We start from the raw sequence: 25,780 nt of genomic DNA, 5'->3' as shown, positions 1-25,780 counted from the left end.
ACAGCAGTGAAGGCTGTCAAAGGTCTGTACCTGACCCACACACATACACTCAGAAACACATGTTTTCTCAATCCAGTTCCCTCATGCATACAGTTTGTATAATGTATCTATGAATATGTACTTACAAAAGTTACATGCATACAATGTCCAACTGATTTTGTGCTCTGACCTCGAACAAACAAAAAAAAAAGAGATTTGGGGTCTTAAATATGATTGACCTCCATTTGTAAGATACAGACAGAAACTTAAACCTCGTTTTCAACAGCGTGGCTCTCCTGTTTAAAGTCGAAACTTGTGTCACAGGACAGCCAGTTTCTTGGTGACCCTTTGGCAAGCCCCTATAGTTACACGTTCCTTGTTGCTAAGCAGAGACAGGAAGCAGGTGTGGCTAAGAGGAGAGCCCTCTAGGACTGTCTTCCTGTTATGAAGTTAACAAAAGGTGGGGTGAAGTTCAGTTGACTCTTACAGCATCCTTCCCTGAAAACCGAGCCAGTACGTGTGGAGATCTCTGAATGGTCGGCAGACAAAGTTCAATCAGAGGGTGTCACGTGGCCTATCATGATTGATTTTGTTTAAAGCCAGAGGAGTGCTACTGGAAAAGTTAAAAGAACTTAATGATGTGGTGTAACTTCTTCTCTTTTTCATGTCACCCTGAGACAATGTCTCTGATCAACAAAGGAGCTGCTTGTTAAGAGGTAAGTGCTTTGGGGCCCCGGGCCAGTAGGGGGCGTCTGAGATCCCAGGGTGGGTGCGAGGCTCCGTCTGCTCGGAGGATGTCGAAATTAAATTGAGATTTAAAAAATGCATACAAAGCTCTTTTGGTAAGATCAAATGTTTAGACATATTCAGATAGGATTATGTGAATTTAAACTATTCAAATGTATGTACATGTTTGAAAGCAACGTGTCACTTCTTTTTTTTCCTGGGGGCTCAGCTTTTCTTGGATACAAGGAGGAAAAAAAAGGTTGGGAAACAAACCAGAACAAGACTATGCATGCTTTAAAAAAAAAACATTCATCATCTTGCAAATTTCAAACCAAATATGCAAACAGCAGAACAAATTGTTGCTGTGATCCACTCCCTTAAAAGGTTTGGTTGTCTCAGCTTCATGTGATCTTGAAGACCAAGAAGTAGCTTATCATGATTTATGTTAGCAAAACCCAGTTTACAGCTCAACTGTAAAACAGATATGACTGAGTCATCTCCTGGCTGAGTCATCTCCTGGCTGAGTCATCTCCTGGCCTACTTTTAGTGACTCTGGTTTAAAATATTTACTACCTTTGCTCCCTAATTTATTATTAAATTAGAAGGCTAAATCGGGAAAGGGCATGTTACTCGAAACACAGCAGAGCATTCATAGAAGAATCAGATTTTTTTTTTGCAAAGTGAACAAGAATTAACAAATTCATAGATGGTTCCATTATATGGTGAAGAAAGACGACTAAAATCAGTTTGGTAAGCTGAAATCAAGCACTATGCTTTTGATTATGTGATCATTTTTACCTCATGTTCCCCGCATTATGAAGGCTAGCGCAGCCAACACGATTATGCTTTTCATTCCACAATAACCTTTAGAGAAAAAGGGAATCTATACGCCAATAAAGGACATGAGTAATGTGAAGTGTAATCTTTGCTGGAAACTGTAAATTGATTTATGCTTGGCTGATCAAATGAATCGCCGTCTGAAATTATCCACAGGATCGTATTACTGCTCCGATGTTCTCACTGAGGTTTCGCAGCAAATTACATTTTGAAGGAAGTGTTTGGTCCCCGACTGAAAATGTTCGGCTGGTGAGATGCTCAGCTGTCCAAGGGAGATGAGAAAGTCATTTAAATGTGATGAAATGGATTTAAAAAAAGATGTATTTATAAGTCTTAGTGAGTGGTTTTATTCATTAGTTGATCTATGGTATACAGTGTTTAGTCAACTCTAACAGCTGGTACAGGAAATGAGTTCAGACAGGATGTCTCCTGTTATAATGAGACGAGGGTGATCAGAGCATACACAGGAAGCAGCAGAGCCTGCATGTATTTCAGGTGTTTTTAAGTTGCACCATCAATAACATATATGCTGAAACAAAGGCGATCATTGGGACTACAAGGTAAAGACAAAATATGGTTGAAAAGGGCAACTGTTTTGTCATTATTTTTTGTCTTTGCCATCGATCTCAACCATCCACTATGTCCATTTATTCAGAGTCCTCTGCGTCACAATGTCTGTTACTGAATAGAGGTTGATAGAAGTTACACATAATCTCTCCCAAGGTTGAAACTCCCTCATTTTAAAGTGCTCCCAACTCATCCCAAAAGTTTTTCCTGATCATGTTTTCTTTCCCCAAAAGGTTTGAATTATTTTACTGATTGGCTTTCTTAATCCGTTAAATAATAACGTTGCTTTGTGATAAGTCATTGGAGTGTTTCTGACATTTACTAAAGCATCAATGCAATCAATCATTTAGCTTTCCTGAGTGTAGGCATGCTGGCTGTGTTAACGAATGATTCCAAGAGTAATGTGTTATTTTTGTAGTTGTTTTTTGTTGTCCATCTGTCCGTCCCGCCCGCCCGCCCGCCCGCCCGTCTGTGACCATCAATCTCGTCTCGCCTCTTTTCTCTATCACCATTGTCTCCGCCTATCTGGTCGAGGCTGTTTGCTGTTCAACATGGGTCCGCTCTGTTTCTGTGTTCTCAAGTGCTCGATCATGTTCGGTATAGGGTCCCTCTAAATAATATGATATCCTACAGACCTGCTCTTTTTGTGTATTCAGATCATTTTGCCATGATTTGAGGCCAAATGCACAAAACATGATTTAGACATTGATGGCCCGGAGAAACTAAATAAGTATAACGTCCAGCTTGTCTTGAACAGTCCTGAATGGACCGGTTAAATTGCCTGTCAGTTGGGAACAGTTTCCTCCATATATTAATCAGGCCAGAGTGATTAACAACACATTTCAAAGCACAGTCAAGAGACTGATGACATCATGATTTTTTTTCCTTCAACGTTAATATCTCCTCCTTAGACTTGAAGAGGCATTGAGGGTATTAAGAGAGAGACGCAGCATGAGATGGGTTTTTTTTTTGATTCATAGAAAATTAACTGGAAAGTGATTTATCCTGCGAGTGCTGTCCGCGCCTGCTTGTCTACAATGACCAGGCTCCACATGTCAACGATGGTCCTCTTGATATATCCCCCCCTTCACACTAATGGACTGCTCATGGTAAATGGACCGCACTTACACAGAGCTTTTCTAATCTTCCAACAACTCTAAGCACTTTACGCTACAGCCTCATTAACCCTTTCACACATACTGTACGTTCAGACGCTGATTGCAGAGGCTGCAGAAGCTCCATACATTAACTCACACATGACGGTATTTGTGTGATACAAAAACCTTGCCCATGAACACTTTGACATGGCACTGCAGAAGCTGAGGGTAGAAATCTTGTTTTTTTTTCCCATTTGGGGACAACCTCCTCTTCTTCTGAGCCAGACCAGCATCGTCTCTGACTCCAACATCTTTGTAAGTGTTTTCCGTCAGCGCTCAGGCCATTGCATCTGTCACGCAGGACGCCGCTTTTCTTTCTTCAGGATCTCAACTTTTTGCCTGTCACGTCCTCAATTTCTATGTCACATCTTTTCTACTTTTCTCCATTTCGGTCCCAAGGAGTGAGTCGGACAGTTGCTGAAAGTCATTCCTGTTGCTGCCAAGTGTTTAAGAATTGGCTGACGCACAAAGTTTCTTTCTGACCATACACAGTTTTATATAACCGGAGCCCTTAAATCAAAGTTAACTATTGAACAAAATGGTTCCATTCAAAATAACAAAGAGAAACAACAACTTAAAGATACTGAGGTGCCATCTTGGCTCCGATTCCCTTCCACATGAACATAAATCAGCGTGAACTGACCGAACTAAGTCATTCTGCCTCGTGTCAAATGATCTCTGTCCTTCCTCTTTTTTTTTCTTTTTTTTTTTACAATTAACAAACAGAAGCCTTGTCGAGAAGCTTCTGACTGTACAGAGGTTGTTTTGTTTTAAAAGAACACCGGGTCACTGAAAGGTAATAAGAGCTATATATCTGAATCTGGACTGAATCAAAGGCTGGAGACATAAAAACAACACCACATGACGGGGGAGAGTGATGCTGTTCTGCTCAAGCATCTGAACCCCATGAGTGAAAAAAAAAAAAAAAGAGATCACTGGAGGTAGCATGACTCACCGAGAAAGAAGGAAAGGATCAAACAACAACTCCAAGACAGGAAAGTAACACAAAAATTGAGATGGGCATTAATTAAATACACGTCTTTTTGCAGAGATGGATCAGTCTATCAGTGTTTTGTTTCTATGTAAAAAAGAAAATGTAGGGAGGGGAAAATGCAATTACAAATTTAAAGCATCGCAGGAGGCTCCAGCGCGTAGCAGATTCAAGTCCGGCCTGCAGCTCCTTTCCCACATTTTATTCCCCACTCTCTCGCCCCGTTTCCAATTCTATCCACTGTTCTACTAAATAAAATGAAGCATTGTGTTTACACACAACACTAACCCTTGTTCAATTTAAAACTGCTGAAACATGTATGAAACAACAAGAAGTACTTTGGTTACATGTCCAATCCTTTAACTGAAATGACCATTGATCATTGAAAAAGGCGGGAAACTGTCATATAATGTACACAAGTTTTGAGACCTTTGAGTTCAACATCGGGCTTCAGTTCAACCAGTGGCTATTGAAATAAAATGTTTTCAAAAAGCTGTGGCACCAGGGAGCCGATGGCCTAGTGGTTAGGTCGAGCCCCATATATGGAGGCTATTGACCTCCGAGCGACGGCCCAGGTTCAAGTCTGGCCTGCGGCTTACTTCCTCCATGTCATTCCCACAGAGTCGCTGCTCGTCAACAGGCAAGGGAGTCAACTGCTTGGGGCCCCAGGCCAGCAAGGGGCCCAGAGGACTGATGAACTTTAAACCACAGCAGAGGCTCAAAATGTGCTAATTTTGCAATGACAGTAGAAAAACCTCCCTATGAGGGCCCCATCTGACAGCACTCACTATTAAGCGAGAAAAACAGCAAGACATTGGATCATTACTTCTGCTTCTGACATCAGCAACAGAGCAGGATAAAGTGCATCATAAAGGTGATGGACGCTGGTTAGAGGGCCCCCTGTAAATTTGTGCCTCGGGCCCTAACAGACTAAAATCGCCATTGCTTTCTCCACTCTCTCTTCTGCAACAAAGCCCAAAATAAATCTTTAAAAAAAAAAAAAGAAGCAGTAGCTCCTTCAGCTTCTAATAGTGCAGGCTAATCATACAGCCACGAATACCTTGAATGCATGCAACCAGCACAAATCTTAAAACTGGAGGTTACTGTAGGTCACAGAGCAGAAAGGGGAGAATAAAGAAAAGAAAAAAACGCTCTATTGTAGCCATGACGGAGATAATTGAAAAATAACATGGTCGTGTCTGGCTACTTGCATAATCAAGAAAAATGGCCCAATTAGTTCTTCATTAATGAGCGGGAATTACTACATGTGCAATCAAATGATTTGATCCACTATTCATTTTTTGGTCTCCATGGCAACAGACCTATTGAACCACTCAAACGCTTGATGAACAGTGAACACTCTATTATGATGCACTCTATTCTTTCTTAATCAAGAGCAAAATGAACTCACTAATATGTAAATGAACGTATTCTGTCTCGGTTTAATCACAATCAGCTCACTTCTGTTTACTTTGCTCCATTAGCACTAGCGACAGTGTGCGTTAACAACATTAGTCCTGTCACAGTTGGGATCAGGTTCTTTCTAGCATTCTGTTCAACACATTTTTAAAAACCTCCCATGGATGAGGTTTTCCAAAAACACAATGTGCAAGCTAAGATACCATCCACCAGGTTGCTCACTGCATGTTAAGTACTTGTTGTAAACCGTATACATCAAGCCGAGACACAATTTTTTTTTTTTTTTTTTTTTAGAGCCATACTGCTTTTGAAGCGTCCTTGTTTGAGTTGAGCGGAGGAGATTTCCTTCCTCTCTGCTCCAACCTTTTATCACTTCACCAGAATATACCGCTGCAACGGTACAGCGCGTCATTCAACTTTCTGATTTAGTTATAGGATACAAGCCTATGTGTGTGTTTGCACTGGGCCCCTTCATTTATCATCTACCTGTTTTGTGTCTTCCTGTTTGCCGTTTGTTGCAAGAAAAAGCACAACAACAGGCAGTCATTTCATCTTAAAGTTTCACTGCCTGGATTTGTCGAGAATACAAACTTTTGAAAATATCAGAATGTCAAGACGACAGAGTGAACGAGGACGTTTACAGCTCCCGCAAAAATGATATTTCATAAATTATATTCTATAGTTGGAGCTTCAAATGATGTAAGTTAGAAATTAACCTTTTTGAAAGTACATTCATCAAAACATTACTGTATAAAATCACATCACCACATAGCCTATTAGATGTGTTTCAGGAGGTATCTTTTGTCAAAGTGTGTAAGCTGTTTAATGTGAGTCCTGGAGACATGTCTGTTAGTAGACAGGGTTGCTATGGGCCAAAGTGAGCCAGGGACAACCAGGGACGACTTGGGCTAGCAAGTTATCCCTCCCTTTCTCGAAAAATAAATGTAAGAGAATTCAAAGAACTTACATTTTTGTAACCTAGAGTTGCATCAAAACCTCATAGTTACATGAAAAACACAGGTTATCTCTAAATGGGCTTGTTTTTTATTGAACTGTAGCGTCCTCTTCCATACCCCTTAACTTAAGAACTGGTCTATTTTACAAGAAATTGTTAAGGGAAATAGATTGTTTCTTCATTTCAAATGGCCGTGAATGCAGTGCTAATTCCGATAGCCTACTCATAGCATTTCCAATATGTGTTAGCATCAAGCTAAGTAACTAAGATGTACATCCCAGTCCATCTGTGGGAAACATTTGTTCCAAAATAATGCAGCACTGCTTCTGACTATGAATCAGTCAGTTCAGAAAAAACAGAAACTAACTGTGTCTAACATTTAGGAGTCTGTGGTCGGATAACGGAGAATGATCAGAAATATTGATCATGTTCTTTGTTAGACTTATAATAAGGATAGAAAACCAAATGAACAAAAATACCAACAAAATAATAAAGAATACAGTCAACATAATGTCAGAAAGTGGGTATTCAACTCCAAAAGTTAAAAAGCGGTCCTACTGCACAGACGAGTGCAAACTGGAGAATCTGAGAAAGACTGAATCATCGTTATCTCATCACACTCACACACAGGATTCAGTCCTCTCAGGGTTACTTCAACTGGCCAATACACATCAGTACCAAAGAGATTTAGGCATTCATCTCTATCTATTTTGAGATGGCTTAACGCCTAGCCTAGTTTTCTTCGTGGATTGAGGTTTTTTTTTTTCTCTCTTTTAGCCCAAAGCAATTAGACAGACTCACTCGCCCTGTCAGCAAGTGCTCTGAATGAAATCCTGCACTGAGAAATTAACCACTGTGCAGATTTCCTACCTTCCCGTCTCCATTCATCACATCCTTTTTTTAAACTTCTCTTTCACTTCCCTGTTCCTCTTTTGGATGAAATGACACAGAGAGTGATTAACGGCTGAAATCCAGGCCCCCCTCACACACACACACAAATTCATCATTCATGTTTCATGTGAGGGGCACTGAATTGTGCCGTTTGGAGGGCCTAATTTCCATGACAACAGGTCTGAGGATTAGGGGGAAAAACTGTCATTCCTGAGCAATTGTCAGTGCACCTTGATTCAGAAGAGCACTTGAGAGTGAAGGGAAGGAGCAGAGGATGGGGGTAAAAATTGAGTTGGCAGGGAGGATCAAGGGAGAAATAGAGGAATATATAATGATCCTACTGAATATCATTTTAACCCCATGGCACAATGCATAACAGGTTAACACCTCCAATGTGAAAGTGTCAAAGTACGATCTGAAAAGATGAGAGACGGATGAAATGATCAAGTGAAAAGAGAGTAGAGGCGTGGAAGTGGAGAAAAGGAAATTGAGAACATGGGGGGAGATGACCTAATCATCCAAATCAGTCCAACAGTCCGTCCAAGAGCTTTCACTCAAGGAGGCTAAATGTTGTTTAAAAAGCAAATAAAACTCCACAGTTGTTGTCCAGCGACTTTCTGGCTTTTTTTAAAGGTTTATTTTTATCCCTTTATTTAGTCATAAGAGCCATAAGCCATAAGTGGGTATAGGGTCAGAAACCAGGGAGAGAGATTGAGGATTGACATGCAGGAAAGGAACCACAGGTCGGATTCGAACCCCCGGCCGCCCGCTTACAGGACTATTGCCTCCGTTCATGGGGCGTGCACACCAATCACTATGCTACCAGAGCCCCATCCGTCCCATCCAGCAACTTTCTGACTTTTTGACTGCAGGTTGTATTTTTTTTATTTTTTATTAAATAGTCACTGGCTATATAAACGAAGCGGCGGGAGCAATTTGGGGTTAAGTGTCATTCACATCGGACACATCGGACATCGAGGGGATCGAGCCCCTGACCTTCCAGTTGAGAGATGACCGACTCCACCAACTGAGCTACAGTAAAGAAAACTACTACACATAATCACTCTTCTTTGAATCATGTCTTGTATTTCTGATTATTGGGAGGCACAAACTCTTCAGATGTTTTCTACTTCAGTGCATTCTGATTGTATGTGCTTGTGGAGGTTTACGTGTCCACATCACAGTCATGAAAGACTTGTAGTCAAAAGACTCTAAACTTTTGTGACGTCACAAAATCATCCTTGTACACGGATATTAGAGGAAATATTTTCAGTGGGAGGAGCTTAAACTTTAAAGTTACAGTACAGCTGGGAGGGGTCAAAAGGTTAGACTGACCAGAAAACCACTCCCATAACTATTTAGTCTCAAAGGAGTAGTTTACCGTTAAAAACAAATTCAAATCAAACATGTTAAATTCAAACTCCTTTAGTTATGTCCGTAAAGTGGCAGATACATGTGGGTGGAAGATGGAAGAAAAACGTGATTTTCTGTCTCTAAACATTACATGCCCATGAAGAAATCCAAGCCGCAGAAGTAATCTTAGGAGCGCAACAGAAATCAGGAAGAGGTTAAAAGAAATTCTAGGCTTAATTGCTGCTTTTTCTAATCTTTCCATGACAGAAAATTTCCTCCCACAAATTTCAAATTCACTCATGCCAGACGCAGTCAGAATGCAAAATCATCCTGTGTTTGATTGGTGCGATGAAATTCTGTTTGAGTGTGCCTGCAGATGTAACAGACCCGGCGCTTGTCATTCAGCATAGCCTCTTCTGTGATGATGGGCTTAATACATGTTTGCCCAACTTGATGTATTATTCCTCCAATTAGAGGTTCCAGAGCTCTGTCTGAAGTCAGCTGAAGTTTATGTTAGTCTGCAAAGAGCTGCTTTAAAACAGTATGCTATAATTATAAAAGTGTAGCAAGAATTGAGAGGAGTCACGATGCAATCAGAAAAGCAAACTTATTCATGTATTACATTGATGGTTCCTATGGCCAGAGAGTTTTCTTTTGCTGGTGCTGTGGGGTTGCTCAACTTTTTTTGGCGAGGGTGCTCTGAAATGTAGGGTTCCCCATGTCGGTCCCCAGTTTAATTTCTATTGCAGCGCCCATGAGGCCACATCATCCCACCCCATAGAATGCTTTGGTTAATCAATCCATAAGAATACACACACACACACACACACACACACACACACACACACACACACAGGAGACAGTGAGCTGATCACAGCTGAGGAGCCCTTAGGAGGACAGAGGGTGGATGGAAACACAGAGTGAGATCCGTGACATCGTTACCATGTTGTACTGGCTCCGCTTCATCTCATTTGCACATGTGAAAGTGATCAGTGTTAAAGACGAGACATTAGCAGACTATATGACTATTTTATATTTAAACCATCATCTAACATGAACTATTTAAATCTGTCAGCCTATGGGTTTTCATGTAATTTCTTAATTTGACCTTTTCTTTCTAAAGAAAAGCACTTTAAATACACGGGCCTGAAGGTCATAAATATGTATACCAATGACATCTGACACAATCTATAGTCTGTTCCTGTTTCTGAACGTGAAAAAGAGAGTAATGGGAGCAAAGAGCAACAACGGAGTGGATTGTTAAGAGTCACATGGCGCATCAGCAGAGCCGATGGGACCATGTTGTGCTGTTACTGTTACAGTGCGATGCTACAGTATACTCTCCATACTGTCCCTCGGGCTGAGATAAGCAGGAAGTGCTTCCTGACAACCTCAAACATATGGTGAGATTACACAAAGAAGACCTGTGTCTTCTTTTGTCAACGGGGTGGTATGGTGAAAGCTGACATTGTGTGTTCATTTTGTTATATGTATGTTAATAAATGGGCTGAATAATTAGGAAGGAGGATAAGAATTAAAGCAACTTTTGCATGAGATCTTTAGTTATCCCAGTGATTAGTGATTCGATAGTAAACACTATAGGTTAAAAATGCACATCATCATATCAGAAATATTCAGAAAAGACGAGAAATTCAGTGCTAAATCTAAAGATTTGTCAGTGAACTCGTTTAGGATTTAAGCCTTGAGGTGTTGATGTTCACTCCAATATGAGTCAACCGTGTTCCTAAAGACTTTTCTTTCTCTAGAGTGCATCCCTCCAGTTCATGCGGTGTGTTAGGAACACTGACTTATTGATGAGGCCGTAGTCACAAGTACATCAGGTTGTTTGAAAGGCTGCTTCCTCTGCCGTTTTCTGACGCCAATCCCGACGAAATGAGCTCAAAGATAGCACGACACACACAGATAGCCTCAGCTGACACTGGAAACAGGCACTTTGATGTTGTTGGGTTGCGGACTGGAGGAGAACTCTCTGATTTGAAGAAATGGTTACATGGAAGTGAAATTAACCCCCCCCCCCCCCACTCAGAAAAGGGAGACCAGCAACATCCGTCCATCTATCATCACTAAGGGAAAAGAGTATCCCAGGGCATTCAATACAAAATTAGATTACCAATTAATATAGAATGGATACTTATTACATTTAGCAATGCTGAATGGCATCAGTTACATACTGAACAAGCAAAGGGGAAATAAAGTGTGGGAAATGAATTGCCCTAGCAGCATCTTGTGACTTGTCAAATACATTTACAAAAGATAGAAGGAAGGGAAGGAATGATGAAAAAGATAGGAGGGAACTAAAGAAGAAAGGAAGTAAGGAAGTAAGCACGGAAGGAAGAAATGAAGGAAAGACAGAGAAAAGAAAGGCCAAAAAAAAGGAGAGAGAGAAAGAAATGAGCAAGGTAAAAAAAAAGAAGTGAGCAGATTGGATTGGAAAGAAAGATGGAAAGGGATGGAGGAAAGAAGGAAGGAGGAAAATATTGAAAGTGTAAAGAAGTAAAATAAAACAAGTTGTGAAAGAAGGACAGATGGGGAAAAATGAAGGAAGGAAAAAATAGACAGAGGCAGATTTGTTTTCCATTTACGTAGCTAAGGCTATGTGCAAGCATCATATTTTTAGGCACACACACAAACACAGAATGGACACCTAACAGTGAGGGGATGTCAGCTAAATAGCACAACAGAATGTTGGATTAGAAAAGGACACCAAACCTTTTGGTCCAGTATTCATTATCTTATCAGCTCTGTTTGTGGTCTCCAAGAACTCCTACGAGGTCAATCCGGCTCTTTAGCTGCTAAAGGACAAAAGGTGTTCCCCAAGGTTCAGTTCTCGGACCCCTCCTCTTAATTCTGTACATGCTCCCCCTTGGTAACATAATCCTTAAAATCTCACCTCTTCAACATCGCCTACAACTATTAACAAACTCTGTTTTTGTCCTCCTTCTCTTTGATTATTTTTTCTTTGTATTGTTTTCAATGTTTTTTTGTTGTTCTTTGTTAAGCGACTTTGAGTATTCAGAAAAGCGCTATAAGTCTAATGTATTAAATATGTCCCTATCAGCTTGTCTCTATTATGTCTGTGGTTTTGTTTACAGAGTTTTTATCAGAGCTGTTGCTGCTCAAAACTGAGCCGATAATTAGAGTAAGAGATAGTAACAGTAAAGCTGCTGGCCATGAAAATAAAACACTAAAGCTGTAAGACATTTTACAGCTCTGTAAAGCAAAGTAGGGTTGAAAATTGAACTGATAATTCTTTGTTGGTTATTTACTTCAATCGTCCCCATAAACATTGTTCACAGGCATTTGATTAAATGCTATAACAAAGATATCCCAGCAATTACAACAAATTCCAGTGGGATGGTTCCGACTATAGTTTGGGCTCTATGACCTCACTTTAACCCCAATTCATACTGCCATTACTCTTACTCTTATGTTTAGGAAATGTGCTGTTGTATTGACATGGGAGCACCACTTAGTAGCACTCAGGAAGACATTAACGTCCTTCTGTGAACAAACATGGCCTACTGGTTGAATGAACTTTAAGATCAGCAAAGAACTGGGTCTCTTTTGTTATCTGGGAATCACTCGAGCTGATTTGTAACAATATGGAACAGAACTTTACAAGATCGTCGATGCAACATTTCAGGTTATAGCACTACGACTGTTATCTATAATACTGATGCTTTCTGGTGAGGAAAACATAGTCCATGTCACCGACAGCAGAACTCCCATTAGGGCCATTAAGTCATAAAGGGTCTGCACCCATCCTTTTACCGTAATACACCCCCATCAAGGTAAGTACCCATTATTGTCATCCTACCTCTTAGCTACATCTGCCCTGTTCTGTTCTGTTCTGTTCTGTTCTGTTCTGCTATAATCTGTCTCAGCAGTAAACACAAAAAAACCCACAGTAAACAGCTTTGGCTTTCGTGCTGTGACGTACAAAGACTGCCTCACGTGTGTGAAAAATACACAAAATACACACACAGCTGAAAAAGGATTCAAATGAAGTCATTTTCCCACCCAGATTAGTACAAACACCCGGGTTATTAATGCTTACCCTCGCTAAGCCCAAACACACACACACACACAAACTTCCAAGAGCAACAATTCTGATAATGCTCGCCCTTGCACTGTGACCGAAACAGATCCTCTTTAACGAAAGGATTGGCTCTGAAATGGGACTCTTGGATAAAAGAACAGTTGTTGTCCCTATTTGCACTTCTGAGTCACATCAGTTTAAAAAAAATGTTTCTACTTTGAATGAACATTTTTATTTTCCCTATGCACAAAATAGAAATGTGTCTATCAAGAAGAGCTTAGAGGTAAACTCCTGCACACCATCTAACTTGCAAACTAGACTTTCATCAGGCAAACAGGTTGTTAAAACAGGGAAGATATCTAAATTTGGCTACAAGACCGCAACCAATCATTATGACGTCAACTCTGAATTTGCAAACAAACAAATAAACATCAGCTTCCTGACTGAGACCACACACATATCAAAATAACAACCCAAAGTAAGGCAATTCTAAACAACCTGTAAATTCATGATTTTAACCCTCTCAGGTCGACGCTGCATGGGGTTGTTTACATTTTCAGCCCTAATAATAGAACTCTATGACAAACTGTAGCAACTCACTATAGAATCCAATCGCTTCATCAGCTCGGTGGCTTTCCATCGAGCAGTGTGTCCGGATCCAATCCTCCCAGAAATGAATGTCATCCGTGATGAGTTATGTATACATTTTAGTGAAATCGTGTAACTTCTGTTAGCTCATCGGCTAACGTAGACGCTGCCATCTTGTTTTTTTTCCCTCGACCAATCAGAGGCTGTCTCTGTGATCAGCTGATATGTAAGGGCCAATGAGAAGCCAGTGCAGCCTGAGAGCACAGATATATGATATATAGAACTTAATTTGAATGGATTAACCCTTTTCAGCTTATTCTAGTATCAATAGATTTGTGCTCTGAATAATGGTGTGTAGATTGTCCTTTAAATTGAATAAATTCTTTTTACACACTTTCTGACCTCCAAGAGGGACATATCACAAGGTTAAGGAGTGGCATACTGAATATCTTATGTTATTATGACTTTTTGTTTTTACAGTGTGTCCATCTGACCCTCTTCATCTAAAACTGTTAAGATGTGGCTTAGTGGATTTTTTTTAATTTCATGGTCTTGTTCCCATCTCAGGGAATTAAACTAACATTTCTCCAGGCGGCAAAACAACTTAACACATCTGACTTAACATTAATTCAACCTTAATCTCGTATAAAGAGCAAAACCAAGATGAAGAGTATAAAGTCAAAAACGATGCGAGAAGCACGCTGGACTGAGAAAAATCAACTGTGCAAAATAAGTACTACTCAAATTACTTGGCAAACTTCGCCTCAAACTCCCAGGGTAAATCAAAAGGCATAACGGATTAGTTCACTGTCGCAAAGCCCCTATTGACCTAGAAGTATGTGTGTATTTTTTTCTCAAGTAAATGAGGAAGCATGTGTGTTCATGTCTGTGTAACTGTATGTCTGTGGGTGAGAGGAACAAAGCTCCAAACGTATCTAATCCCTTTTTTTACAGACGTTCACATATGAGACTGAAAACTCATCATTTGTCTCAGTGGACAATCATTGCACTGGATCCCAATTTTAATCTTATGAACATCAAATCAAATGCAGCTGAAATGAGAGCTTTGGGTACTGACAGGCAGGTGGCAGAGGAAAAGGAGTGACAAGAAACAATAGAGAAAATCTACGTGAGGGGAGCAGGTGTGTGTGGACCCTTTAAGGAAAAAAAAGACGACAAGTGGAGGAATTTGCCAAGTACCTTTAGGAATATGAATAAGAAGCGTTAGAGAAACGGGCTGTTTGGAAATCTTCAGACACGCAACATTTATCCCAGATCATCTCTCTCTCTCTCTCTCTTTCTCTCTCTCTCTCTCTCTCTCTCAAACACACACACACACACACACACACGTAAGAGCTGTGCTGTGAAAGCAGGTGTAACTTGGGCTCAAATGGATCTTTAAAGGATTTTTCTAGGTACAGGGAGTTGGCAGGAGTTAGTTGATCTCACTAACATTAAAAATACTTCCTCACACACACCGACACACACCGAGACACACAAACATCATACATGTCAGCCTATCTCCTAAAAGCAGATGTGCTGGTTCCACATTTCGTGTCAACCCAATACACCCCTACAGAGTCACTAGCCTGTGAGAATGCCAGAGAGACACAAACAATTCTGTGTGAATACGCATCACTCAGTTCTCAGGAATTACCAAAAAAAAACCTCAACCACAAACAGCACTTTACAGAACCCTTCACACACACGCACGCACATATACACACACACACACACACACACACACACACACACACACACAAATAAGCATTTACAAGCAAACAAACACACTTTCATTTAACAGAAATCATACAACATTTTTTTTTATCTCCTATGAAAATCCATTCACATCTTGATTGTAGCGTCATGGTTTTGCAGGTCACACAAACAGGAACATAAGAACACACCAGCACTGACTATTAGATAACACTAGAATCCAGCAGACCTGCCATTGGGTACACGATTTCCATATCACTCACATTATGTCCCAGGGTTCCCGTACTTGGCTTCTCCTATCTTTAGACTCTCTAGAAATAATTAAAAGAAATAAACACATGGAAGGAGGACAGCTTACTCTGCTCACTTTTAGAAATAGGCTAAAGACTCATGAAGGCTTTTTTTCTTTAAAACATAAAGACAGAGTTCTGGTGTAGTTTATCTGTTTTTATCTGGATGTAGCAGATAGATAAAAGAAAAAAAGTTTTTCTTTTTTTTTTTAAGGAAAACCTCTTTCAGAGAAATGGTTCTAAATGATTTTATTAGGGATTATTTATTGCTTTGGTACATTAAGGGCTAAACAGATTAAAATTTCCAAATAGTTTATCGGATTTTTACTCTTGATTTTTACTGTTACTGTTGAATGGTCGATTATTAGGATTTATTAGATAGATAGATAGATAGATAGATAGATAGATAGATAGATAGATACTTTATTGATCCAGAGGGAAATTCAAAGCATCCAGTAGCAGGTTACAAAGACATGACATGAAACATTTGTTACAAATTAAACCACAAAACCAACGCCCCCCCTCCCATACATATATATTAACCTGAAAAAAGATTTAAAGAATACCCCTAGATGAATCAAACTTAAACTGTGCAATTAAAAATAGACCTATACAAGAAATGTACATAACCCGTGCAGGGATAAAAATATATGTGCAATTTAAAACAATAACCTATAAACAGTTGAGGAAAAAAATCTGTAATTAGACCTGAATATAAAGAATAAAAATAAAAAAGTGTTGACCTTCTGAAGTTGTGTTGTTTATGTATGTACAGCAATGTTTAAAAAAGCAGATAGTGCAAAATTATCAAAAAAAATAGACATTAAATAACAGGCAGTGCAAACATTAAATTAAAGGTACTATTTAAGTGGATTATTAGCATTCTTTGTTATTATATCCAAATATTGTCAAGTTCATACCTATAAAGCTTCCTGAATTGAAATTGAATTGAGAGAGAGACATTCAGCTCGTATGTCTCTAAAAGAAATATGTAAATATTGAGCGGTTCATCTTAGCAATATACAATCTTTGATGATTGGAAAAACATCCTCAGCGCAGGCGCAGGCAGAAACTGCTCGCGACTTTCTTGGTTTCGGTAATTAGCGAGTCGTTAGCAGTGTTGAACGTAACCGTCAGCTTGTAAACCTACGCTTTAAAGCCGCATTTCAACATGTTAAAGCCTAAATAAGACAAGGTTTGTTAATTAGCTTGTTTAATACTTTTGTCGATGCTTTAAAGATGATTAAATAGTTACTGAGTGAACTATTCTAAGTGATTTAACTGAAGGTCAATGTTGCCTAATGGTTGATCTTTGTCTAATTCGGCTTTATTTGGCTAATGATAAACCTTTTTTCCCTTTACCATACAATTATTAATGTTATTATCAATTAATGTTATTATCAATTAGCTTATAAATGCTCACATATATTATTATCTTCTAGGCTTACAGCACATGTAAAGCCCACAGTAGGCTACAAGTGATTTTTGTTGTTGTTGTGTTGTTATCTGCTGTAGCTAAAGGGAAATATGAACAGCAAAAATTCAGCTAGTATATCCTGTTTTGGGTGTTTTGTCTATGTGCTGCATTTCTGCAAATGAAGAAATCCAGGTAAAAACCATCACAACCAGGCAAACAAAATGAGCTATTGGACTAGTCTCAATGGACTTCACCTTTACACATATTGTGGTGTAAGATTAGGCCTACAGAAGATCAAGGTTGTGCAGGCAAAATATGTGTGATCTTTTAGGTGAGGAAGATCAGATTTAGCTCAGAATAGGAGAACCGAGATGAGAAGGGCAGAAGATCAAACAGCACACATGTTTTTGCACTACATGCACATTTATTACTGGTTAAAAAAGGCACTTCTCTGTGAAAATCTGAGCAGGGCAGAGCAGGGTTTCAGGGTAGCAGATTTAAGAGGTATAATGCTCGGGAATATTCCCAGCTCAGTCTTTTCATGGATGGGATTAGTTCTGTCAATGCTCTGAACAGAGTACACGCTTTCAGGCACTTTCTATAGGACATGATGTTATTTCTGCCTCCTTTTGGATTTGAGATCTGATATGATGCTGTTGACGCCTCATCACTTTTTGATAGTTAGAATCAGCAGGGCTAGTTTTACTGTGTGTGTGTGTGTGTGTGTGTGTGTGTGTGTGTGTGTTTAAACCCGGCTACAGGCAAGTGATGTAAGGCAGACCCAGTTGCAGATCTTTGGCAACATCATAACAGGAAATTGTAATATTCCATCCTCGCTGAAATTAATTCATCACTCAGAAAGGAGGCAATATGTAGACAAACTCTTCCCTGTAACTTTATAGAATATGTGCAACCCAATCCTCAGAAGCACGCTGATTCAATTTATCTGTTTCTGGCTATGCTGTTTCCAGGCCAGAGAAAAGAAGGCTCCCTGTTGTAAGGTCGTACAGCCAAGAACAAATATAAAAATAGAAATGTATAGGAATAAGATCTAAGGTCTAAGAGATATTGTGCTTCAGCCTTCAGGATACTTACATTAAGTTCATAACAGAAGAAGTTATCAGGGAATCTTTGTCATTTGTTGTTAAAAGTAGATTTGAAAATGTATCAAATTTGATACTATGTCTAATTGCCTAATTAATCAAGCATTAAGTCCATTGTCTTTACATTAGTATTTGGTTTCCCGCCCAAAATGCGTCCTCATGGCAACATCAGTGTTATGACAAACAGTCACAACAGCCTCTGTCACAGTTTTGTGGAGCGATTTGTTGCGTTGTTTTCATTGTCAAAACTTTTACTATTTCAACTGTCTGTCCTCTTCCTCTGAGGTGGAGGTGGAGGACGTGGATGGGCAAATTGTTGGTTCCTAACTGAAGAGGCACAGACGAGAAAAGGCAGAAATACATTCCATAATGAAAGGGTTTCAGATCGCGTGATTGACTCGCTGAAGCGTAAAGCGTTGTCCCCTCTTACACTTTTTCCACATCCCTGATTGCATGACTGACTCTTGCCATTCAACATCCACACGGAACGTCCGTTTACATCGGAGACTCTTTAAATTGTTAAAAAAGATGCACTTTTTCCCCTGATATCCAAAACGTGTCTATAAAAAGTTTAGAGCCCCCCCCCCCCCCCCCCCCTCCTCCCTTTTCTTTAAACAGAGAACGATCAAACGAGAACCAAATGGAAGTTTGTGTTATGATCCAGTGTTTACTGAGCTTCAGATGGGAATATAAACAAGTGTTGAAGCTTGACTTTGTAACGGACAGAAAATCAATCTTTGCAACCATCTTTTGATAGCTGAATACTCTGCGCATTTGATCCAGCTTCTGAAGTGCGTTCATTTTTTGATTTGATCTTTTATTCTTTTCTCGGTGCAGGCAATAGCAGTGGCCAGAGGTATTGTGTTCATAGGTTGTTACTGACTCTGGAGCTCTGCATATGCTCCTATTCTGCATCTTTTTTTTTTTAACTTTCTGCGTCTGTAATGACCCAATTTTCCCCACAGGAATCATTAGTTTCTGTTTCGGGTATAGTCTTGTCCTTGCATCACAACACTTCAGGTCTGAGTGTTCGGTGGAAGGGAGTTTTAGATCGCAGAGCACTACTCTCAGTGAATCACTAAGCTGCAATGTCCTTATTAATAGTTCAAAGTTCAGACAGCTTTAAATGATCAATGACAAGTCAACAACTTTTGTTAATTCACCACATATTAAAAACGTGTTCTCGCTTGCATACTCTGGTATTTACATATTTAAACAGATATCATGAGGAGTAAAAAGGGCTGTTAATTTGTACATACTAAATTATTCATCATCTTTGTACTACTCTCAGTTATTTTGTGTTCTTTATTTTAGATGTCCATGGACAACAGGAAGAGGCGATCAGGTTCCTCCAACTCTATTAACATGGATTACTGGTCCTCTTTGTTTCTACGGCAACCAGCCAGAGTTCTGATTGTAGAAGCACTTCCACCCTGGTGGTCCGAGACATGTGCAGTCCTCTGTGATGCCCTGGACAACTTCCTGTCCCTGGCTTGTAGTCTGGACGGACCCTGTAGGATACCACTACTCAGCCTGTATGCCATCAGCAGGCAGCAGGAGTGTCTGATGCCATTTGTGGTAAAAAAAAAAAAAAGACAAATGAGAAGTGTTTGTAAAATAATTTCTTGCCCCTCTTCTCTCAGACATAAGTTATTTTCTGTCACTCAAATTATTTCCATTTTTATCATCTTTTTTTGCCTCTGTAATTTGTTAGCAGGTCCGTGGTAACGTAGCCAGGCTGCGTTCCTGTGTCGACGAGCTGAGATCTATTCCAGGTGAAGGTTGCATCAGAGGAGCAGCCAAAGGAGGCGAGCTGCTGCGACAGGCAGTGCTGGACAGTCTTCAACAGTTCAAACAGTACACCAGACATACAGCTAATGGCACCCATGCTAACAACACATCTTTGGAGGTAAGCAAAGTTCACGCACAATCAGCACAAGATTTTTAGGTACAGCAGTTTGACCTCATAGGCAATATACTTACATATAGAAGCAACGGCACTCACGCTACAGTTCTCAAGAAATCTTAACATAAGGTACTCGTTATGACATAACCCTCTTGCTGCCTTTATAAAGAAATGCATCTCATGTTCACTCTTAATGACTGGAAATGTTGCCGATCTTAGGCCAGCATTTCATTCTAAACAATCCTTTTTTGGGTTTTTGGAGGCTTTTCAAATGTTTATGAAATTCAGATATTTCTATTTATATATTCAATAATCTGATCACACACATGCCAGCGCGTCCCTTTCGTCTGATTTATGAGCTCTCTTAACAGTCCATTTAATGGCTGAAAACTCTTGACATCTTTTATCAGACAGTCTACCTAAAACCATCTCATGTTCATTTCAAATGCAGCAAATGGGCTCTATTCATTGGCCGCTGAGCCATCTGTCGACTGAGAGTTGTAAAAGTGACACGAGGAAAGCTTCGGTAGAATTTCTAATCAGCTATCATCACACTGAAGTGGAAAAACCCATTGAGTTAGAATTTAAACCACTTCACTTTCTGAGCTGCACCCACATTTGTACGGTCTGTGTGTAAACGCTTCAAAGCCAGTCCATGTCCAATTTCACAACTGTGCATAGCCTTTTTATGATTCAAGTGGATGGAATTGTTTAGATCAATAAAATATTATAGCTTTTCATTTGATGGGAACATTTGTTAGAACTTTTAATGCTCAGAATGTTACACAGTTCAAAGCCAGCTTTGGGCTGAGATCCCGTGCATGTTCCAGGCTCAAACTTTGACACAAATACAACAATTTAGATGTCAGCCATGACAGTTAAGTGGAATAGGAAAATTAGCTGATATTTCAGAAAGCAGACACTGCCCTTCCTGTTAAATGTGAACCTATCCCCTCTGGTACAAGGCTCTGGGCTATTAATGAGGATTTCTCAAATCCAACCAGAATATTATTAAGAAGCTCTGGACAGATGATTACACTAAGACCCACTGTTTCCGACAGCAGAAGATATGAATAGCACTGTTAGGAGAAAGAGACACTAAGCAGACACATGGCCCTGTGTGTGTGTGTGTGTGTGTGTGTGTGTGTGTGTGTGTGTGTGTGTGAGTGTGAGCTGCTGATAGACTTACATAATGCCTTTTCTTTTTTCATGTGTTTGTGTCTCCTTTCATGATTTGCATCGGGCCTCAAGAGCAGATTCTACTTTTGGCCAAACAGCAGGAAGAAGAGACATAAATAATCTCCTTATAATCATCATCTAGCGCTACTTTTAATGTGCTCGACTAACGTTGTTTGATCTTTTTTCCAACATTACGCGTGTAAATGCCCCATAAAAAACGAACTAAACATCCTCAGACATTTTGACTTCATATATTAGGTTATTGTCCTGAACAAGAACCTTCTGCAGAAATCCTCATTTATAGAATTACAAGAAATACGTATAAAAAACATTTACAGTGTAGCAGCAAAATTTAAGTATAATATAGTTAGTGTGTAGAATTTCCTCTTTTCTGCATGTGTTGAAGTTTGCTTTACTAGGAGCAGGACATCCCAGTTCTGAGCTCATGTGTTTCTTTTCTTGAATTTTGTGATTTACGGTTCGTCATGTCCTTGAGGTTAAACAGAACCACAACAGTCAGATCCAAAGAATGCTTTGCTGTGGTGATGTTGTGGTCGGTTATTCTGATGATATGACAACTTGAAACACAAACTTCTTCCTTCATAACACCGCCTGTAACTATTCCTTTTGGAAAATAGTTGTGCTGAGAAACAGCAATGTGGTTTTTAAGTAGTATAATCAAAACAAATTATTGTTAAAGGGGCGTTCTCCAATGTGGCTGTCTTGTTTTTTTTTCTCTTTTAAATTTGAAGTGAGGCCTTCATAATTTACAATGTTTTCTGATGAGGAGCAACTGTCAAAGTAAATGCCTTGTGTTCTCAAATCAGATGTCACATATGCTTTATGTGGTGAAAAAGCTCCAGCAACACTTGTAGTATGAAGATCAACTTTATTAGACTGTCACGTTTTGGCTTGTGGTCTTCATCAAGCTCCTGATTCATGGTGTTGCAATAGTTTTAAACCCAAAAATAAGTGGGAAGAATTAAATGAGACCCTGAAATAGAAGCTTGACCCTGCTAAATCTCTCACATCTACGCTCTCACCACCTATCACCTATTGAAGGTGCAGTGACGTTTATTACTTTTAGGAAGACACATTAATAGGCATACTCATTCTGCACAACTTTTAAGCTGTAAATGGGTAGAGGTTAGGGATTTAAAAAGTTTAAAGGGAGGGAGGGCTGTATTCATAGACAGGACAGTGGATCGAGTCGGAAATCAGGGAGAGCAAAGACTACATCCTCTGTACATGGGGCGCACACTAGTCTTTGAGTTGTTTTTGTCCAAGGTTTTTTCAAAGGCATTTATATTTCTATTTTCTCTTTGCTCACAGGTGACTGTGGTGACCAGCCGGTCAGGGCGGGACATTGTTCGCCATTTGGAGATGGGACTCAAAGACGCTGACCTGGTGTCCCTGAAGCGGCTCCTTGTGGTACAGATCTCTAGTGCAGCAGAATGGGGCCAGGAAAACCTCTTAACTGAAAACAAACACTCAGAGGCTGAAGGTAGGATGCGCAAACACAGAACGTTGTATTCGATCACAAACTGACACAGGATTAGTTCAGATACTATTAATGCAAGGCTGGAAAACAAACACAGATGTATACACTCTGCTGAAGTGAACATGCAAGGACCATTAACAAACACGCAGTAACTACCAGAAGGGGGCCTGCCATCTATTCTTTTTCACAAGAACTTAATCAATATGAGTCTCTAATACTTTGTCACTTTCAAATGTGAAAACAAAAAATATACCACCTCTTTAATGTGTAGAAATAAGCATAGTCTTAAAGCAAAGACATGTTTGGAATGTAACCTTGGCAAAATGGTTATGAAGATACAACAGTTTAATGATGGTTAGGCTGACATCCTTTTGGCTGCTGTAATGCCACCGGGAGTAGTTCTCTGAGTTCTTCAACAGGGTTTACAGCACTGAGTGTTTGGAACAGAACTGTCACTTGATCTCTTTGATATTACATCTTGCACCCTCTTGATTATGTTGTTTATATTATGTTACCAGTGGTTCTAAAAGCCAGTGATGTTGTATTAAAGCTCTTTTATTAGAAGTGGTTCTTTCCAGTAAAGAAAACATGATGGTTGCTACCATAACATCTTCACTCATAGTGTTGGTTGCACTAGTGTAGGAGTAAATGAGCACTTCTCCTGTATATGTGCTCGTAGGTCAACAGAAGAATGTTATAAAGACACTTGGAGATGCTGGGGATTGAACACAGGACCTCATACATGCGCTCTACCACTGAGCTACATCCCCATATTTTCTAGATCTGGATCGGTATTTAATACAGAGGCAATAATTTAGCCATGCAAGGAGAAAGAGTACTAAGGATGACTAATTGATGTCGATGGGGATAGAACCAAGAGCTTTTCCTTTACATTTTCTTGTCCAACAACGAGCTTATTCCACAATGTTATACTGTATGTCTGGAGCTTTTACTGAGCATTTTTAAGGTCAACAGAAGAATGTTATAAAGAGACTTGGAGATGCTGGGGATTGAACCCAGGACCTCATACATGCGAAGCATGCGCTCTACCACTGAGCTACATCCCCATATTTTCTAGGTCTGGATCAGTATTTAATACAGAGGCAATAATTTAGCCATGCAAGAAGAAAGAGAACTAAGGTTGACTAATTGATGTCGATGGGGATAGAACCAAGAGCTTTTCCTGTATATGTGCTTGTAGGTCAACAGAAGAATGTTATAAAGACACTTGGAGATGCTGGGGATTGAACACAGGACCTCATACATGCAAAGCATGCGCTCTGCCACTGAGCTACATCCCAATATTTTCTAGATTTGGATCTGTATTTAATACAGAGGCAATAATTTAGCCATGCAAGAAGAAAGAGAACTAAGGATGACTAATTGATGTCGATGGGGATAGAACCAAGAGCTTTTCCTTTACATTTGCTTGTCCCACAATGTTATACTGTATGTCTGGAGCTTTTACTGAGCAGTTTTAAGGTCAACAGAAGAATGTTATAAAGACACTTGGAGATGCTGGGGATTGAACCCAGGACCTCATACATGCAAAGCATGCGCTCTACCACTGAGCTACATCCCCATATTTTCTAGATTTGGATCTGTATTTAATACAGAGGCAATAATTTAGCCATGCAAGAAGAAAGAGAACTAAGGTTGACCAATTGATGTCGATGGGGATAGAACCAAGAGCTTTTCCTGTATATGTGCTCGTAGGTCAACAGAAGAATGTTATAAGGACACTTGGAGATGCTGGGGATTGATCCCAGGGCCTCATACATGCAAGGCATGCGCTCTACCACTGAGCTACATCCCCATATTTTCTAGATCTGGATCGGTATTTAATACAGAGGCAATAATTTAGCCATGCAAGAAGAAAGAGTACTAAGGATGACTAATTGATGTCGATGGGGATAGAACCAAGAGCTTTGCCTGTGCTTGTAGGTCAACAGAAGAATGTTATAAAGAGACTTGGAGATGCTGGGGATTGAACCCAGGACCTCATACATGCAAAGCATGCGCTCTACCACTGAGCTACATCCCCATATTTTCTAGATCTGGATCGGTATTTAATACAGAGGCAATAATTTAGCCATGCAAGAAGAAATAGTACTAAGGTTGACTAATTGATGTCGATGGGGATAGAACCAAGAGCTTTTCCTGTGCTTGTAGGTCAACAAAAGAATGTTATAAGGACACTTTGAGATGCTGGGGATTGAAGACAGGACCTCATACATGCGAAGCATGCGCTCCACCACTGAGCTACATCCCCATGTTTTCTAGATCTGGATCGGTATTTAATACAGAGGCAATAATTTAGCCATGCAAGAAGAAAGAGAACGAAGGTTGACTAATTGATGTCGATGGGGATAGAACCAAGAGCTTTTCCTGTATATGTGCTCGTAGGTCAACAGAAGAATGTTATAAAGACACTTCGACATGGAACCCAGGACCTCATACATGCGAAGCATGCGCTCTACCACTGAGCTACATCCCCATATTTTCTAGATCTGTATCGGTATTTAATACAGAGGCAATAATTTAGCCATGCAAGAAGAAAGCGTACTAAGGATGACTAATTGATGTCGATGGGGATAGAACCAAGAGCTTTTCCTTTACATTTGCTTGTCCCACAATGTTATACTGTATGTCTGGAGCTTTTACTGAGCAGTTTTAAGGTCAACAGAAGAATGTTATAAAGACACTTGGAGATGCTGAGGATTGAACCCAGGACCTCATACATGCAAAGCATGCGCTCTACCACTGAGCTACATCCCCATATTTGCCAGATCTGGATCGGAATTTAATACAGAGGCAATAATTTAGCCATGCAAGAAGAAAGCGTACTAAGGATGACTGATTGATGTCGATGGGGATAGAACCAAGAGCTTTTCCTTTACATTTGCTTGTCCAACAACGAGCTCATTCCACAATGTTATACTGTATGTCTGGAGCTTTTACTGAGCAGTTTTAAGGTTAACAGAAGAATGTTATAAAGAGATTTGGAGATGCTGGGGATTGAAGACAGGACCTCATACATGCGAAGCATGCGCTCTACCACTGAGCTACATCCCCATATTTTATAGATCTGGATCGGTATTTAATACAGAGGCAATAATTTAGCCATGCAAGAAGAAAGAGTACT

General features: G+C 39.9%; 6 non-coding genes across 6 annotated transcripts; all 6 read right to left on the bottom strand.

The window, feature by feature from the left end:
- Nucleotides 1-23,630: 23,630 nt before the first annotated feature.
- Nucleotides 23,631-23,702, bottom strand: trnaa-cgc (transfer RNA alanine (anticodon CGC)). The gene has a single exon. It is a non-coding gene; the product is annotated as a tRNA-Ala (tRNA).
- Nucleotides 23,703-24,145: 443 nt separating this feature from the next.
- Nucleotides 24,146-24,217, bottom strand: trnaa-ugc (transfer RNA alanine (anticodon UGC)). The gene has a single exon. It is a non-coding gene; the product is annotated as a tRNA-Ala (tRNA).
- Nucleotides 24,218-24,379: 162 nt separating this feature from the next.
- trnaa-ugc (transfer RNA alanine (anticodon UGC)) lies at nt 24,380-24,451 on the bottom strand. The gene has a single exon. It is a non-coding gene; the product is annotated as a tRNA-Ala (tRNA).
- Nucleotides 24,452-24,607: 156 nt separating this feature from the next.
- trnaa-ugc (transfer RNA alanine (anticodon UGC)) lies at nt 24,608-24,679 on the bottom strand. The gene has a single exon. It is a non-coding gene; the product is annotated as a tRNA-Ala (tRNA).
- Nucleotides 24,680-25,341: 662 nt separating this feature from the next.
- On the bottom strand, nt 25,342-25,413 carry trnaa-ugc (transfer RNA alanine (anticodon UGC)). Its single transcript has one exon. It is a non-coding gene; the product is annotated as a tRNA-Ala (tRNA).
- Nucleotides 25,414-25,638: 225 nt separating this feature from the next.
- Nucleotides 25,639-25,710, bottom strand: trnaa-cgc (transfer RNA alanine (anticodon CGC)). The gene has a single exon. It is a non-coding gene; the product is annotated as a tRNA-Ala (tRNA).
- Nucleotides 25,711-25,780: the final 70 nt, after the last annotated feature.

The sequence above is a fragment of the Labrus mixtus genome, chromosome 23 (assembly GCF_963584025.1).
Source record: "Labrus mixtus chromosome 23, fLabMix1.1, whole genome shotgun sequence".
Classification (NCBI taxonomy): domain Eukaryota; kingdom Metazoa; phylum Chordata; class Actinopteri; order Labriformes; family Labridae; genus Labrus; species Labrus mixtus.
Note: the sequence above shows the minus strand (reverse complement) of the source record. Positions and strands in the feature narration are given on the sequence as shown.